The following is a 15,624-nucleotide window of genomic DNA, read 5'->3' on the forward strand; positions in this document are numbered from 1 at the left end:
CCACAGTGTGTAATGCACTGGAGTAAGAGTGGTGAATCATTAAAGAGTTCGTAAATTTTAAAAACAGGGGCAGGCCTTCTGGGCCCCATATGCTTCTAGAAAACCCAATGTTGTGCTGTATTAATTGAACCGTAAAGCTTTTATTAGTCCTTTTTAAAAACGCTTGCAGTGAAGCTTTTATTAATGCTTGCCCTCAAATTGTTTATTCTACTTAGCATTTCCATAACAATCTATATTTCAAAGAACTTTTTGATCATTAGTTAAATCTACTCTACATTTCTGTAAGAGAATTCAGCTGTTTAGCAAAACAGAGGCATGAAGGGAAAACTAATTTTGCCTAAGATTTGACTAAGAAAAAAATAAAAGGAATAGAATATAAGATCTTGCCACAAACCTTTAGCTTATATAAATAAACAGCCTGATCTTCTCACTCAATATGGGTGTAGTAGTTGTTATAAGTGTTCCCACAATGATACAGAAAAGAGAAATTAGCTACCTTTATGCAATGGGCTTTGAAAACCAGTATTATAGAACCCTGCAATATAGCTATAGTGACCCTATCAACCAAACTCACCTAGGAGCCCACAAGGCCACAGCATTACAGAATTCCAGGGACATCATACCCATTGGAATCTATGTTTAGAAAATTCCTTTGGGTGCACTTTCATCAAAATTACATTACATAAATTAGACCCATCAAAATTAAAAAAGAGTCATACTGGAATCATTCCAGGGTTGATGCAATCTAACCTATTTACTCTTAAAAAAATGTCCAGGCTCAAATCATGTTTTCTATAAACTTGGGATCATACTAAAAGTCTGATATGGGTTAAAATAGGTAGAAATTTGAATCTGAGGAATAGAATAGAAAAATAGAATCTGAGGAAGAAAAAAAATGTACTCTATAAGAATCTCTTCGGTTCACCTCCACATAGAAACAGGATGGCTCACATAGCAGAGAATACACATAAGCCCTAGAATTTCCCTATTAACCACTGCCTCCTTTAGTTTTCAATAGCACTAGCTTTTTACTTATCAGAAAACAAAATAACTGAGTTACAGCTTAGCTCACAGGAGAAACACCTATATTTAAATAGGATTTAATGATGTATTTTTTTATTTTTCTGGAGTCTCAATGAGAAACACCAGTGTTTATCAGACAGATTAAAGAACACTTCTGCACTTTGCCAAGTCACCGTGAAGAGCAGTATGAAATGTTATGTAATACCCTGTCCCAGTCTTTGTAAGTCTTTTTTGGAGGGGTGGTCTGAGAATCTGTATTTTTAACAAGAGCATCAAATGATTTTTAGACGTGTTTGGAAAACTCTAGATTACATGAACCCTGAAGTCTTTCCTTCTGAAATGTGGCGATCTTTTGACGAAAATTAAATTACTAGAAATCGCATCCATACTGCTATACAGAAGAAATCAACTTATTATTAAAATGCTTAACACAATGAATGGACCACAACTATTTACACTTCTGTCTTTCCTACTAAGGAGTCCTGTTCGTAAGGGTAGAAACCATGTTTTCGGTACTCTTTATGTCCCCACTGAATAACACACTATCAAGCACAACATACATGCTTAATAAGTTTTTAATGAATAACTACCTCAACTGCAGCAGCTGGCTGCCAATCTCATCCACGTAGTCTTCCTTCCATTCAGGCTCCTCAATGCCCAAAAGCACTAACTTAGAACATTATTGGGGCAGCAATATTAAAATAAAAACCAGTGAATTCTATATTGAAAAATCAGTATTTATTGTTTGACTGAATACATGATCAAGACAGTAATATTTAGTACTTGATATCAACTATATTTTGATATGGATAGAGAATTTTTATGAGAATAGTGTCAGTGCATGGGGAAAATAAGACTTCACACTATCCCAAAAACAATTTTCAAGACAAACATAAATACTCTATCTGAAACACTGACTATTAAAGAATTTCTGGAACAACTGGAGTGAGTCTATTTTTCTGGTGCACAATAACTCCTTAGAGCCTTTGGTGGAACAAAAGCAAAATAAGTGGATAGTGATTGCATAAGACCAATTTAATCCTCTTTTTAGATAGGGAAAAAAAGGAGTTGTAAGAAAAACACATTTTCTAAGTCAAACGATTAGGTTATTTCTCACCTGTAGAATATATATAGTACCATAAGACACAGGCTAATAGCAGAAGAATGTTTTTTTGTTTGTGGCAGAACGTTTTCCTTTATATATGCAAAGTGCATTTCATGTCTCTGATCATAGTTTGTACTTGCAATAAATAGAAAAGACTCCCACCCACCAGACCCATTTGCTATGACTTTCTTCAAATCAAATTTCATTCATAAAACCTTACCAAAACGCAAATGATTAAAACCTGTGTATAATGCTGTTCTCAACAGACCAGAGTGTTTATAGGAAAGAAAGTACACAAGGAAATTTTAATGACTCTAAAGTCAAAGGAGCTTCACTCAGTGGCTGTCTCATTTATCACTCACTCTTCTAACTGAACAATTTTCATGGCTGGCAAGAACGTCCTCATTGGAATAGCAGCTGCAAAGGATGTTTTCATATTATCAAATCAACCCTTAGGGGCAGAGTATGCTGATTTCATGTGTCAAATATTATCAGTTGTGAGCCAGTGTCAGGTAGGTATATGTGGAATTAATCAAAGCATTGGGTACTATTTTACTTTGGTTTTTTGAAAGAGAGTCCAATGTAGTTGATGATTTTATGTATTACATTTACATATGTTTTAAAATAATGCTACAATTTGTTATCATCATGAGCCTAAGAAGTTGAACTATACATATTACTCCCTCCTTTCCCATGTGAAATTTGAGGCATGGGTTCACATCCACTTTCTACATAACCAACAACCTATGCCGTGTGGAAATAAGATTTCTATGTAACCTCAAGTCCCTTTTAGCCAGATCTGTTTCTTCTCCCTCAAGTTAGAGGTATGCACTTATCTGTTTTCTTTTTCTCTATTACCTCAAAAAGTTCAGTAAATTTTACTTCTGACCATCTATTCTTTACATATATAAACTATTTCTATAGCTTTGTTGCACAATATACTTTAACTCTTAAGCAGTTACCTCAACAATAACAAAAAAAAATCACACATAAGATGAAAAAACTAAGAGTGGAATCACCCTTACACTGACTTCCCAAAAAGACATTACTTTTAGAATTAAGTTAGATGTAACACGGACCTACCTGAGAAATGATCTAAAGTGCCCATAGTTCACATTAAGTATCGCCATAAAATTCTGGCCATTAGGCCTACTTTTCTTTAAACATGTAAAATTTTAAAATATTTTTATTACATTGTATTGATTCTTTTTCAAATAAGGTCAAAATATTTCTGTATTCATTCGTTGCAAGGTAGTTACCTTTAAATAGGCTTTGATGGGCTAAACTGGGAGGCTAACTGCTTAGTGTTCTAATGGGATTAGGTGTTTCACATTAAAAATAAATGGGTCCAATGAAATTTTGTCATTTGCAACAACATGGATGAACTTGAGGGGTATTATGCTAGGTGAAGTAAGTCAGAAAGAAAAATACTGTGTGATAACACTTACGTGTGGAATCTAAAAAACACAACAAACTAGTGAACATAACAAAAAAGATACAGACCCACAGATATAGAGGACAAACTAGCAGTTACCAGTGGGGAGAGGGGTAGGAGAGGGGCAATACAGATTAGGGGATTAAACTATTCTGTATCAAATTAGCTACAAGTATATATTGTATAACACAGGGAATATAGCCAATATTTTATAACAGCTATAAATGGAGTATAACTTTTAAAAATTGTGAATCACTATACTGTATACCTATAATTTATGTATTATCATACATCAACTATATTTCAATAAAAAAGAAAAAAAAATTAAGTGGGTCCAAGTCCATACATGTTAGAAAGATGCTAAAGAAAGACCATATAGACACTGAAATTGTTATACTTTCACTATTTAAAAGTTAGTAAGTTTTATAGATTGAGTTTAATTCTAATTTGGATCCAAAATTTTCCTTTATATTCATCCTTCACTAGTCTTGATGGCATCTGCATTTTGTGTCCATTCAAAATCACATACCCAGGTAGAAATGCCATTTCAAGTGTTTTATCTGGATACAGTTGTTTTAACTGCCAAAAATTCTATTTTCCCATGGTTCAATCTGCCTGTCACTCTTGTGTGAAGTAAAAGTGGGAGGGAAACAAATGTGGGGAGGATATGGAGGAGAGGTGGGTAGAGAATAAAGGGACATGGACAATTTTATAAAAATATATAAGAAGTCTAGTCTCTGGTTTTGAGAATTGAAGACAGCGCCCTGTATAAATTCTACACAATAACTTGTAGAAATGGAGGAAGTTTTCTGCCACATCCATACTTAGCCAATTTGTTCCAATTGTTTTTAGTATGTTTTTTTAATGATTCTAACACGTTCTATCACTAGAGAAAAAATGTTTGACCATGGTAGTTCTAAATTAAGTGCCTCTTTTAAATTATGCAATTTTGAAATATTAAATTTATATATAAATCAATATAATATATATTTAAAATGTAATACACACATATATAATATGCAAACATCATTTTAAGTTCAACTCAATAGAAAGGATAGAAATACTACAGTATAACTGTGATAGGTAATGCAGGTCACACATAATAACTGCCTGTGAGGGTTGGGGACAGGAAGGGGAGCGGGGAGGAACAGGTATAGCAGAGCTTCCCACAGTGTAGTCCTCAGGCAGCAGCAGTAGCATCTGGGGGAACAGGTAAAAACTGCAATTCCTGGGACTCACCTAAGACAAACTAAATCAAAAACTATGGGTATGGGGCTTGTTAAAAGCCTGTGATGCTAAGGTTTGAGAACAACTGGGTTACAGGGACTCAGAAACAAGAGGCCTTGGTAACTCTTCATCTGCTTTTTCAGATGACAATGCCGAATATAAATCATGACTGTGACTAAAGACTGTGGGGTATCTTTACTACATCATTTAGAATCAACTATTACAGTTATATCCTCCAATAATTTCCAGTTCCAAATTCAACATACAAGCTGGCAGACTGTTGGAGACGTGGAGGAAGGTTAATGAGACACTGGAAGTCCAGAGCAGCTGATCAGGGTGTGGCAGTACACAGAGTGAAAATCTTGGGAAAAGATTTCCCTTTATAAATTCTGAATAAAATATTACACTAGCTTCAACCTCAGGAGTTGGATAACTCAAGAATATCAATATGCTGAAAGATGTTTTTAAAGAGTGTATAGAAGTAAATATTCCTATAATGATCCAAACAGATAATTCTTTTTAAATTTGTCTATGTTTAACATGTGATATCTGAACCTACTCTGTCATTCTCAAGACTTGTATTTGTTCCAAAAGTGACACCCTGTTCCTGGAGGAATGGGTGTTGGCTGTGCTGATCAAAACACTACATTAGCCACACATCACCCTGGACTCAGAGGAAGCAGGTGCTGAGATTATAATTAAATATGTATATAGGAAACAGAACTGGGAGCAAAGAAGGGTGGGGAGGAGAAATATCCTTCCTGTGTGTCAAAGAGATGGAGGAGGAGTGAATCCACAGGCTGACTTCCAAAGCCCACAACACAATTTTAAAAACATACAGACACATATTAGGTCAGAAAGACTATGGGTGTGAATTAGATGTCTACAACATATTTAATAAATATTTATAACTTCATAAAATGCAATCCAAATGTTACAGTGGCAGCAGAAGAACTAAAGCCCAGTACTCAGATAACAATGCAAATAATATTAATTGCCTGGAAAGCAAGTTGGTTACGTAATAGAAGATGAGCTATGGAATACAAAATTCAAAATGCATTAGACCAACCAACCTTCATCAGAAAAAAAAATTATCACAACTTAAATTTCTTGGTTTGAAGCAACAGAAAGCAAAATCTTTTATATTAGGTCTGTTAATGGTTAAAGAAACAACCAAACTGACCTGGCTGTACTGGTGAGCTCATCATGGGAATCCACAGAAGAATTGATGGGCTGAGATGCGGGTTCACAGCTTTCCTTCAGCTGGCAATGTCGGTCCACGAGGGGTTGGGAGAGGGGAAACCTAGAATGTAAGAAAAATCGATGTGTATTATATAGGTTATGTCAAGACACACAGGAAAAGAAACACAGAGATCCAGTTTTGAGTCTCAGCTCAGGCACAGCTCAACAGGCTGTCACACCAACCTCCCAGGAGTCTTAAAAGTCTTCATTTATAAAAGAGCAAATTTACCAGCCGTGCCTAAAGCACAGAAATATTGCAAACATCAAAATAAAATAATAGGCATGAAAGGAATCTGTGCAAAGCACTTCACATAATAATTCTTTCCAACTTAGTATTCTATACTAATTTGTTTACTGTTATCATTATTACAAAAATTTTTAACTTTTTTTTGGAATTTTTGGATATAAGCATCCCATTACATAGTAATTTTTAACTATCATTTTTAACTCTCACTATCATTAACAAAGATTTCCTTCTAGAGATAAGGACTCCTTGGCAAAAGAAAAAAAAATCAATGGACTAAAAAATAGGAACAAATACACTATAAATTATAAAGGTGACAGAAAATTCCCATTACAATTTTCATTTCTACTTGATGTCTTCTGCAATTTTGTTCCAGTCAAAAGTAATAACAACCATAGTCTTTCTAGGAGAGGCACTTACAGGATGGACTTCTTGAAAGGAATTTAAGGGACTTTCTGCTTTTAATTTGAATGTACTCTCACTTCTAGACACTTCAGCAAGGGAAGAGCAATTGGAAGGACATTTTCCTCACAGCTTACTGGAATGTCAAAGTTTTAAAAAAGAAGAGGAAGAAGAAGCTTTTAAATTCGCACTTAATGAGTTTCTTACTAAAATAGTATATCCAAATTGCACTATTTTTATAGACAGAATGCTGTAACTCTGAGAATTGTACATCTCTTTATCTTGAGAATCCAACGTATTTATTGTGACTCGTTTTCCCATCAGTATTTTGAAAGTGTTATTACTATTTTTGCCCAAATGTATAAAGCAGGATATAGAAACATATTTCCTTTAAAGAACTATATAACATCCCTAAGAATACCTATAATACTTCAAATCATCTCAAAATAGAAGTATGCTAGTTACTTAAAACAGTTAAGTAGAGTCACCAGTTCTAGCAGGCTACTTCTCACTACATCTTTCATGCTGGATATATATTAAGATTTAGGAACAATAAAATGCATATTTTTGTAAGTCTCCTTCAAAAATTATACTGATATGCTTGTTTTATCAGTATTATTTAAAGAATCTTAATTTCCAGGTTGATGAGAAAGCAATATTTCTACTGAAAAAAAGATGAAAAATGAAGAGCAGAAAATTCCTTTGATTTCTGTATCAGCAAACATACATTCTGACCTTAACTTCTAAATAATAAGATGTCAGTGTCATATTTTAAAGTAATAACATCATGTGCATAGTTCTCTATAGTTACAAATTCCTTTTGGATATACCATATTTTATATCATTTTCACATCAACCATGCTAATAGATACCTGTAACTCTCCCCCATAGGTGAGAAATTGAGATGTATATGCTTCATAATTAAAGGGTAAAGAAGCAAAATAAAAGCTAAAATTGAGTGAGATTTGAATTTATAGACTATCTAAAAATAATGAATGTGTGCTCTGAGTTTTGGGCATTTTAATTTTTTTTTTACATTGCAGCCTGAAACATTTATAAATGTTCTTGATAAATTCTTGATTCTCAATGTCATGGTTTTGATTTTAAATTAAAAATAAGAAAAAGGAAGGGACAGGAAATCTTAAGAGAATGTAAGTGAAGCAGCACTGAAAGGTATGTTCCATCAGGGGCATAGTTACTCTGCTGTTTAATAAAAAAACTTCTTTTTAATCTATTTTGTTGCTTTATACAATTGATATTTGTGTATTTACAAATAGAACTTAATGTAATCAATAATTTCCAACAGTTTTACAGTGGTAATACATATCAAAGCCAAAGTTTTGCTACTTGTCCCAAAATCTAAAATTGAAAAGATGTTTCTATTTCTGCATACTTCTGCCATTTATTTCCATAAACACATAATATAACTGTCTACGACATGGTGACTCATGGTTAGTTACATAATGTTTGGATTTTGCCTTTATAGCTCTAGACTTGAGCTGTAAAGTGAATCTCAGATGGAAATATGAATTTGGCTTCCAAAATATCATCACTAAATACCTTTTTAAAATGTAAACAACTCTCCTTGCCATTCAACCTTTTTAATAACTGCCTAATCATGACACATTTTTCTAACATTATGAAAGCCTTGTTATCTGAACACTGTTATAAAGAAAATTAATATGCATTTCTATGTTGACACATACTACTTTCCATTTATTACATCTGCATTTCCAATGAGCCACATTAAACCAAAGTTATCACAAATATAGCCGTATAACGAAATATAGTCATTTAAAGAGCTCTCCTAAAAAGTTTCAGTGGTATCAATTGTCTACATGTACATGCATATCATGTGTGTGTGTGTGTGTGTGTAAATCAGGCTACATAAGCTTCCTTCTACTCACAGACAACAAAATCAATGGATTAGCAGCCATATTCACACCTTTTAGGGACAAAATTGATACGAAATTTGATACAAATTAAGACCATTTTCAGCTGCTTGGAAAAGAGGAGTTAGTAGGGGAATATTTGTCAATGAGAAAGGGCAATTTATCCTTAAATCTTCCCACACTTCTTTATCTAAATGGACTGCAAACAAACAGACTATTTTCTTAGAATAGAGAAGTTTTCCCCTTGTTTATTAGTTATTCTTACTATAAGTCTGAACTAGAAATAATAGGAAACTGGCCTTGATGTAGGTACCTAAGTGAAAAAAGAAAAAAAAAGTTATGCTAATTGTGAGTATGGATTTTTAAAGTAGACACAGAAATATATCTGCCTTCAATAGTGTCAATTAGTTTGTACATTAATTTGTCCATTTGAGGAGGTAAATATAAGCACAGGGAAAGCAAAACTACCGCTATAAATATATTACTTATTGCTCTCAAAGAATGGTTATTTGGACTCAACTACATTCCTTGAGCTGCCTGGATCCACAATAAGAGGCTAAGAGTCTTTGCTTCAAAAAGGTCATCTCTGACTACAAGTTGGTCAGCTACCTATAAGTATATTATTGTTGCTCTGTGCTGGAATATAGCACACAGCAATAGCCCAAGGAGGTGATGTCTCGCAATGTCTTACCTTGCCTGTGGAGCCAGGGGAATAGAGGGCACTAACACATTACATTGCCTCAGCCCACACTGCTCTCATAAACATCACTGTGGAGGTACTTCCGTAGGTCCTTGAACCATTCTACCTACATGGCCTTTTCCGTAACAGTAATATGGCAAGTCAGCAGAGCTTTACAGATCGCAAAGAATCTGCACAAGGATTATCTCCTCTTATCTTCACAACAGCCCTCTAGAGTATACTGAGTAAGCCATTATTATTCCCATTTTACAGATGAGGGATTTGAGGCTTAGACAGTTTCAGGGATTTGTTCACAGACACGTAAGTGGAAAATGGGAGGTTTGGCCTTCAGCCTCTCACCCAGTGCTTTCTTTGTTGCATCACAAGGAATTACAGGCCATTCTAGAAGAGTGGCTGGAATACCAAGACTCTGTCTACTAGTCTTCACAATTTCAGTACTGACTCATTGAGTTACAGGCCCTTCCTAAAGAATTTACCTAGCCATTGAATAGACTGAACTCAGTCACAATAGATGGTAAATAAATTTAAAAGTTGCTATAAATGTCTAGGAGAATTCCCACAACATAAGCTTTCAAATATGACTTGGACTTCACCTTCCTACCACAATCTTTCTTCTGTTTTTTTTTTAAACTATAGCCTGAGCTTCTTACTAGTTTTCTTTTTTTTTCTTTTGGGCAATTGGTATTATTTGGACAGTGCCACTAAGAACGCAGAATGCTTTTGCAGTCTATGTAGCTACCAAAAATTATGTGTCTCTAATACACCTTTCTCAGACTTAGGGCAAGTTGTAATGCATAGTTCAGTCTGTTAAAGCCATTCACACTCATGGGCAGGTCCTTTTCTACTGATATGGAGCTATTAGCTCCAAATTCTCTACATAGTAGGCTTCAAGGGCTGACTCAATTCATAACATCCACTGTACAGTGCATTGAGTATCAGGAGGTTCATCATACCTACAGTCTCTCTCTTATGCCTCAGAACCTGAAATTCTGCCGTAATTTCATCTTTAGAGAAAAACACTAGAAAGTCACTCTTATCTTATTCAATTCAACAAACTCATTACTGAGTACCAGATACTTGTGATGGAAACCTCAGATTCCCATTTCCATGCTTTTGTGCCTCCTTCCCCAAAGGATACTATCACCTCTTTTTCTACCTCCCAGCTCAAATTCTTTAAGGTCATGTTCAAACAAGAATTTTTAACCAATCACTGCAAGTAAAAGGTCAGCTTCCCCACGTATGTTCCCACTGTGTCTTGTACATGTCTATAATAACAGTTCTTTTGTTAGATAATAATAGCGACTCTAATGTTAGTGAAGTACTTTTGTCCATCGTGAGACTATGTTCCTTGGTTCAGGGATTGCACTATCTCATCTCATCAATCCCCATACCTACCACAATGCGTGGTACATATAGGGACACAATAAATTCTTAAAGGGGAAGGGCTAAACCAATGAGTCTGTACTTGTCTGACTTTGGGGTAGAGCCATTTATCTAATTTGTTAATATAAACTTCTAAAGGACTAGAATACAGTCCTTTGACTTACGTCAAAGAAAGAAAGAAAATACTCTAGAGTTTGGACCACCATCTAGAAAGAATAGACCCAGACAAGGTGTGCGCCTTCATGATTCAGGGGAAGACACCAGACACTCAAAAGCAAATTTGCCCATGAATTGTTTTCCAGATAACATCATTACCAAGACGTTTCAGCTGAAGTGATTTCTCAGATCATTGGAAGGGTTCAGCTTCTCACCTTATTAGCTTCAGATTTTTTTTTCCTGCTCAGCGATATTTCTTTCTTTATTAGGCAAGCTCTACAAACTCGCAATTGCATCAGAATAATCAAACCACTATTCATCAAGACACAGGAGAATGGGATACAGAGATTTAAGGATACTTGTTCCCCTTCAATCTCAGTAGCAGAAGCAGGACTGTGAAAATGATGCTCATGACAATACTTAAGTTGTCTTAAACAATCGGACCCTGGGAACCCTGGGGACTCTGGGGACTAAAAAATTAGTTGACATGCACTTTCAGAGTGCAGCTAAGAAAAGAACATGTTACTGGAGGGCCACACATCTCACATACACTTTCTGTGTTGACATTTTAAAAGTAAATAATAAGTTCCATTCTAAGACTTTTAGGAGAATCATTTAATAAGCACAGGCTACAATGCAGAGTGTAACACAGAGCAGAGAATGCAGCTTGGAAGGTTAGTTATGCATATATTTTGCATATTTAAGATAGGATTCAGTAGCCTATACTATAAATACAACTCAATGGTAACATCTAAAAATATATATATAACACAATTAGAAATGGTCTGCTGGATATTCATTTTATAAGAAGAAATTCTGCCAACTTCAGGACCTGCACTAATAAAAACTTTTTCTTAGTAAACCTTGACTTTAAAAACACTGGGCTTAGTCCCAGGGTATCCAGTACCCAAGTCATATCCCAAAAAGCTTCTATAAAGACCATTTCATCACAAAGCCTTCCTGCACTGATTTTTATGAAATCATCTTTGAAGGTCTCTACTTGCAACTTCCCTCCTTGGACAATAGGGAACAGGGAGTCATAGTCATCATTATCATCAGTTTGAGTTTAAAACGAGAATCACAATACCTAGGAACTGCAGGACATACAAGGCTCCCCTTCAGTCATGGCAAAGGGGATATTGAAAAAAAAGCTTTGTCTACCTGTAAATACACATGAGACAGAAGTCCAAAATAGAATTGAGAAAAGGAAGTAATAGTCGAAGTGAAGGAACTTGCAACAGACAACCTCTGATACCTGTGCAGCAGGAGGGCTTTGTAATCCATACACTATAACCTTCCCTGCAGAAAACTTGCCTGATCAAGCATGCTTAAAAGAATCTGGCTCCCAGTCTACTGCCTTGCCAGTGTGGAAGCACGGGTTACGATCAGCTAGCCAGATACAAAAGACCTTTATCCATCATGGCAATTTAGATTGACATAGTTCTTTCTTTCAAACTTCAATGCTGAATACATTAAAATTTTTTTCTGTGATTTTTTTTTTTAACACTGCAACTTACCTCCTGAAGATCTAAAACTCCCCTCATGTGGCAAAGTGCCCATGTTAAACATCTCACTAGCTGTGTGATCTGGAAGTCAATTAACCTCTCTGCGCCTCAGTTGCTTAAAGATGAATTTTTAACTTACCAGGTCATTGTGAGGCTTGAAGAAAATAAATGTAATCGGTAAGGAGTAGGTGCTCAAAAATGTTGACTAGTATTATCATTATTAGCATAAAAATTGTATTTTACTTCAGGCCAAGTTACATCTCAGGAGAAAACAGTGACACACAGTGCCTCTCACCCTGGAACAGGGTTCTGCAGCACAGCTATTAATCTTTCACACTCTGCTAGGGTTACAACAGGGATCTAATTACTAAAGCTTTTTTCCTTTCTTTGCTTTTTTTCTTTTAGAAGGCAAATGTGTACTCTAAGGAAAAATACTGTCCTATCATTTGCTTATGAATATACCATATTTACCATAATCTTTCACTGCTATACACACACACATACATACACACCATTTGGGTATTGATGGAAAGAAAAACATTACAACATTAAAAATAGCAAATTAAGAAAAACTATCATTTTGTAGAAATTTGAAGAGAAACATCAAGTATATCCCCCAGGTACCATATAAATTCTTCTTTAAAGAACTTTTCTATTGTTTTAACAGATCACCATGTTAATTTCAATAGACTTATGGCCTCTCTCTATTCTGGGCAGAATTTCAATGATTATGTTAGTCACTGCTCTGTTGCTAGTGTTCAGTCCGACTTGGAGCCAGCCAAGACACATCTTCAGTCATGCACAAATAAGCACTTCAGGTGAAGAAATGACAACAGCAGAACACCCACAAGATAAAGAAGGAAAACAAGATGAGCCTTGAACCACCAGGGCCACGGCCAAGAAATGTGAGGTACATGGAACCCCTCCCCAACCAACACCTGTGTTGTCACTGATTCCTTTTATTCTGCATTGCCCTGCCTTTGATCCTCTTTTCCACTAGGCTTCTCCAAGATCTCTTCTAATTGAATAGGTCATTTACTTCTTTGACCCCTTTCCAAAGAACCCACTTTCACTAATGACTTGAACCAACTTCCCATCTCCCATCTGTATCTCCTTCCCATCCCCTCCCAAAGACCTCTATTTTATACCTAAGATTTATCTCAACTCCCATCCCTCTCTGGTTCTTTCCTCACTTATGCTTTTCCTTTTTCTACAGAGGCTTCCTTTAAACACACACCAATATCTTAGGACACACCTAAGTTTCCAGAATACACTGATATGGAAAAATCTGAATCATCATTATCAGATACCTTGTTCTTTAAACTTCACCCTACCAATTGGTATTGACTTTTCTAACTTGCACAAACTTTATATTCAAGTTAAGATCCACCCAGGTACATGCTATAAAACTTTGTGGGCTATATTTAGTACAGCAGTAACAGATTTAACAGTGCTTGAATTTAACATGTACTTATTGAGTGCTTACTATGAATGTTCAGTACAGAGCTAAGAGCGTAACTCAGATAATTCCTGCCTCACAGATTCCACACCAGGAATTTCTCAGAGTGTGGTCTGAGGACTCCCCTAAAAATACAGATTAAGACACTTGGGACTTATTTAGGACCTCTTGTATCAGAATCTTTGTGACAAGGGTCCAGAAACAGTATTTTTAATAAGCTTCCACAATGATTCTTAAGTGAGCTAAAGTGTGAGAACCACAGGAGAAACCACATATACACATGAACAATTAAGAAACTACAAAACATGTAACAGTTTATAACAGAATAACAGTTATAAAAAAAAGTGCACTGGCTGTGAAGTCTGACAGACTGTAATACAAATTTCACTTCTCTGATTTTCTTGCAGTATTTTTACAGGCAAATTACTCTACCACTCTGACCTTCCTCATCAGTAAGATGCTGGCTCTAATAACTACTTGTAGGATCACTACAGACAAATGACAATATATTTTAAATGCTTAGTATAGTGCTCAATAAATGTGAGGTATCATTATGACAGTCAGGGGACTCCATGTTGCAAACTGCCCCTGGAATTGTGAAACACTGCAGCCTTAACAGGTGTGATTTCTTTAAAGGAATCGGATAGCACAAGCACTGCAGGAATTTGGAAATGGAGTTTTCATTATAATTAGAGGCAGACAGGAAAGTTACCCTGGAAGAGCTGCATGCAGCTTTAGGATTTTGAATTTTATTCAAACATGCATGATGGGCAAAAATGTTCTTTTCTCAAGATTCCTCAAGCCCTAACTCAATGAATTGTAAATAGTTTCAAGAAACAGTTTTAAAATTACCTTGCTGTGTCTTTCAAGAATTTCATGTTTGAAATAATCTATTTTTGCATTTCCATATCAATAAAATATTTTAGTGTTAAAATTATCCTCCAAATTATCTCAAGTTCTGTGGTAGTAACAGGATGGTGGTAGTTGGTTTTATGTAGCATATTCCATTCCCAACAAGAGGGTAGAATTTTATACAGACTGTCTCTCAAGTATCCTATGTTCTTTATGTATAAAATTACAGTGCTGACCTCCTGCCAAGAGGGAGCACTCTTTGGGTTACTATACTATTATTACTGATGGGTTGCAGCTTTTCTATCATCTCTTGGAAGACCGTTATGAAAGATGTCCACTGAGGGTCAGGAAGGTCAGGAAGATGAAGAATCACCTGCTCCAGTAACTGGCTCATGATGGAATCAAGCCTCTTGAGCCCATGAGTAAAAAACTAATCAATTAGGCTGACTCACTACAGAGCCAAACCTACTGAACCTCATTATTACTGGGAAGAATAAAGAGCAACCACCAGTCCATTTCAAAAAATGGAGAGAAGTTTCAAATTACAAAACCTGCAAAAATAAGGTAACAATAATTACTGAGTATATAAATAAAGTCGCAGAACTCAAAACAAATACAGTGCTCAATCCACAGGACACTTACTCCGTCTGAGTAAGAAAGCCTCCTTTGAAACTGAGTATCTGAATAAAAACAAAGGGGCTAAAATAAATCATTTTATTGCAGGCAACTTCTATTAATGTCACATAGGGGAGGAGATACAGCCTTTGCTTTCATATTCCAGTTCTGCAGGAAAATACGTGCATATGTACATATATATATGCACATATTAAAACAGACTGAGACAAATCAACACACATAAATAGTTAAATGCAACATCTGTAGCAGTCCTTAAGATTGTATTAAAGTCTTTGCCATTTATCAGGCTGGTAAATCATATCAGCTCCTAGATATTTAAATTGCCAGTTGCTGGGCAACCACAGTTTTGTCAACTGTCACTCA

General features: G+C 35.5%; 1 long non-coding RNA gene across 3 annotated transcripts in view; it reads right to left on the minus strand.

The window, feature by feature from the left end:
• LOC140697417 (uncharacterized) overlaps nucleotides 1-15,624 on the minus strand; it is a 131,280-nt gene that overhangs the window by 65,835 nt on the left and 49,821 nt on the right. For all 3 annotated transcript variants that reach the window (XR_012074438.1, XR_012074437.1, XR_012074439.1), the window contains exon 2: nucleotides 5,974-6,093. This is a non-coding gene — a long non-coding RNA (uncharacterized lncRNA). The remainder of the gene's footprint in view (nucleotides 1-5,973; nucleotides 6,094-15,624) is intronic.

This window comes from Vicugna pacos, chromosome 7 (assembly GCF_048564905.1).
Source record: "Vicugna pacos chromosome 7, VicPac4, whole genome shotgun sequence".
Classification (NCBI taxonomy): domain Eukaryota; kingdom Metazoa; phylum Chordata; class Mammalia; order Artiodactyla; family Camelidae; genus Vicugna; species Vicugna pacos.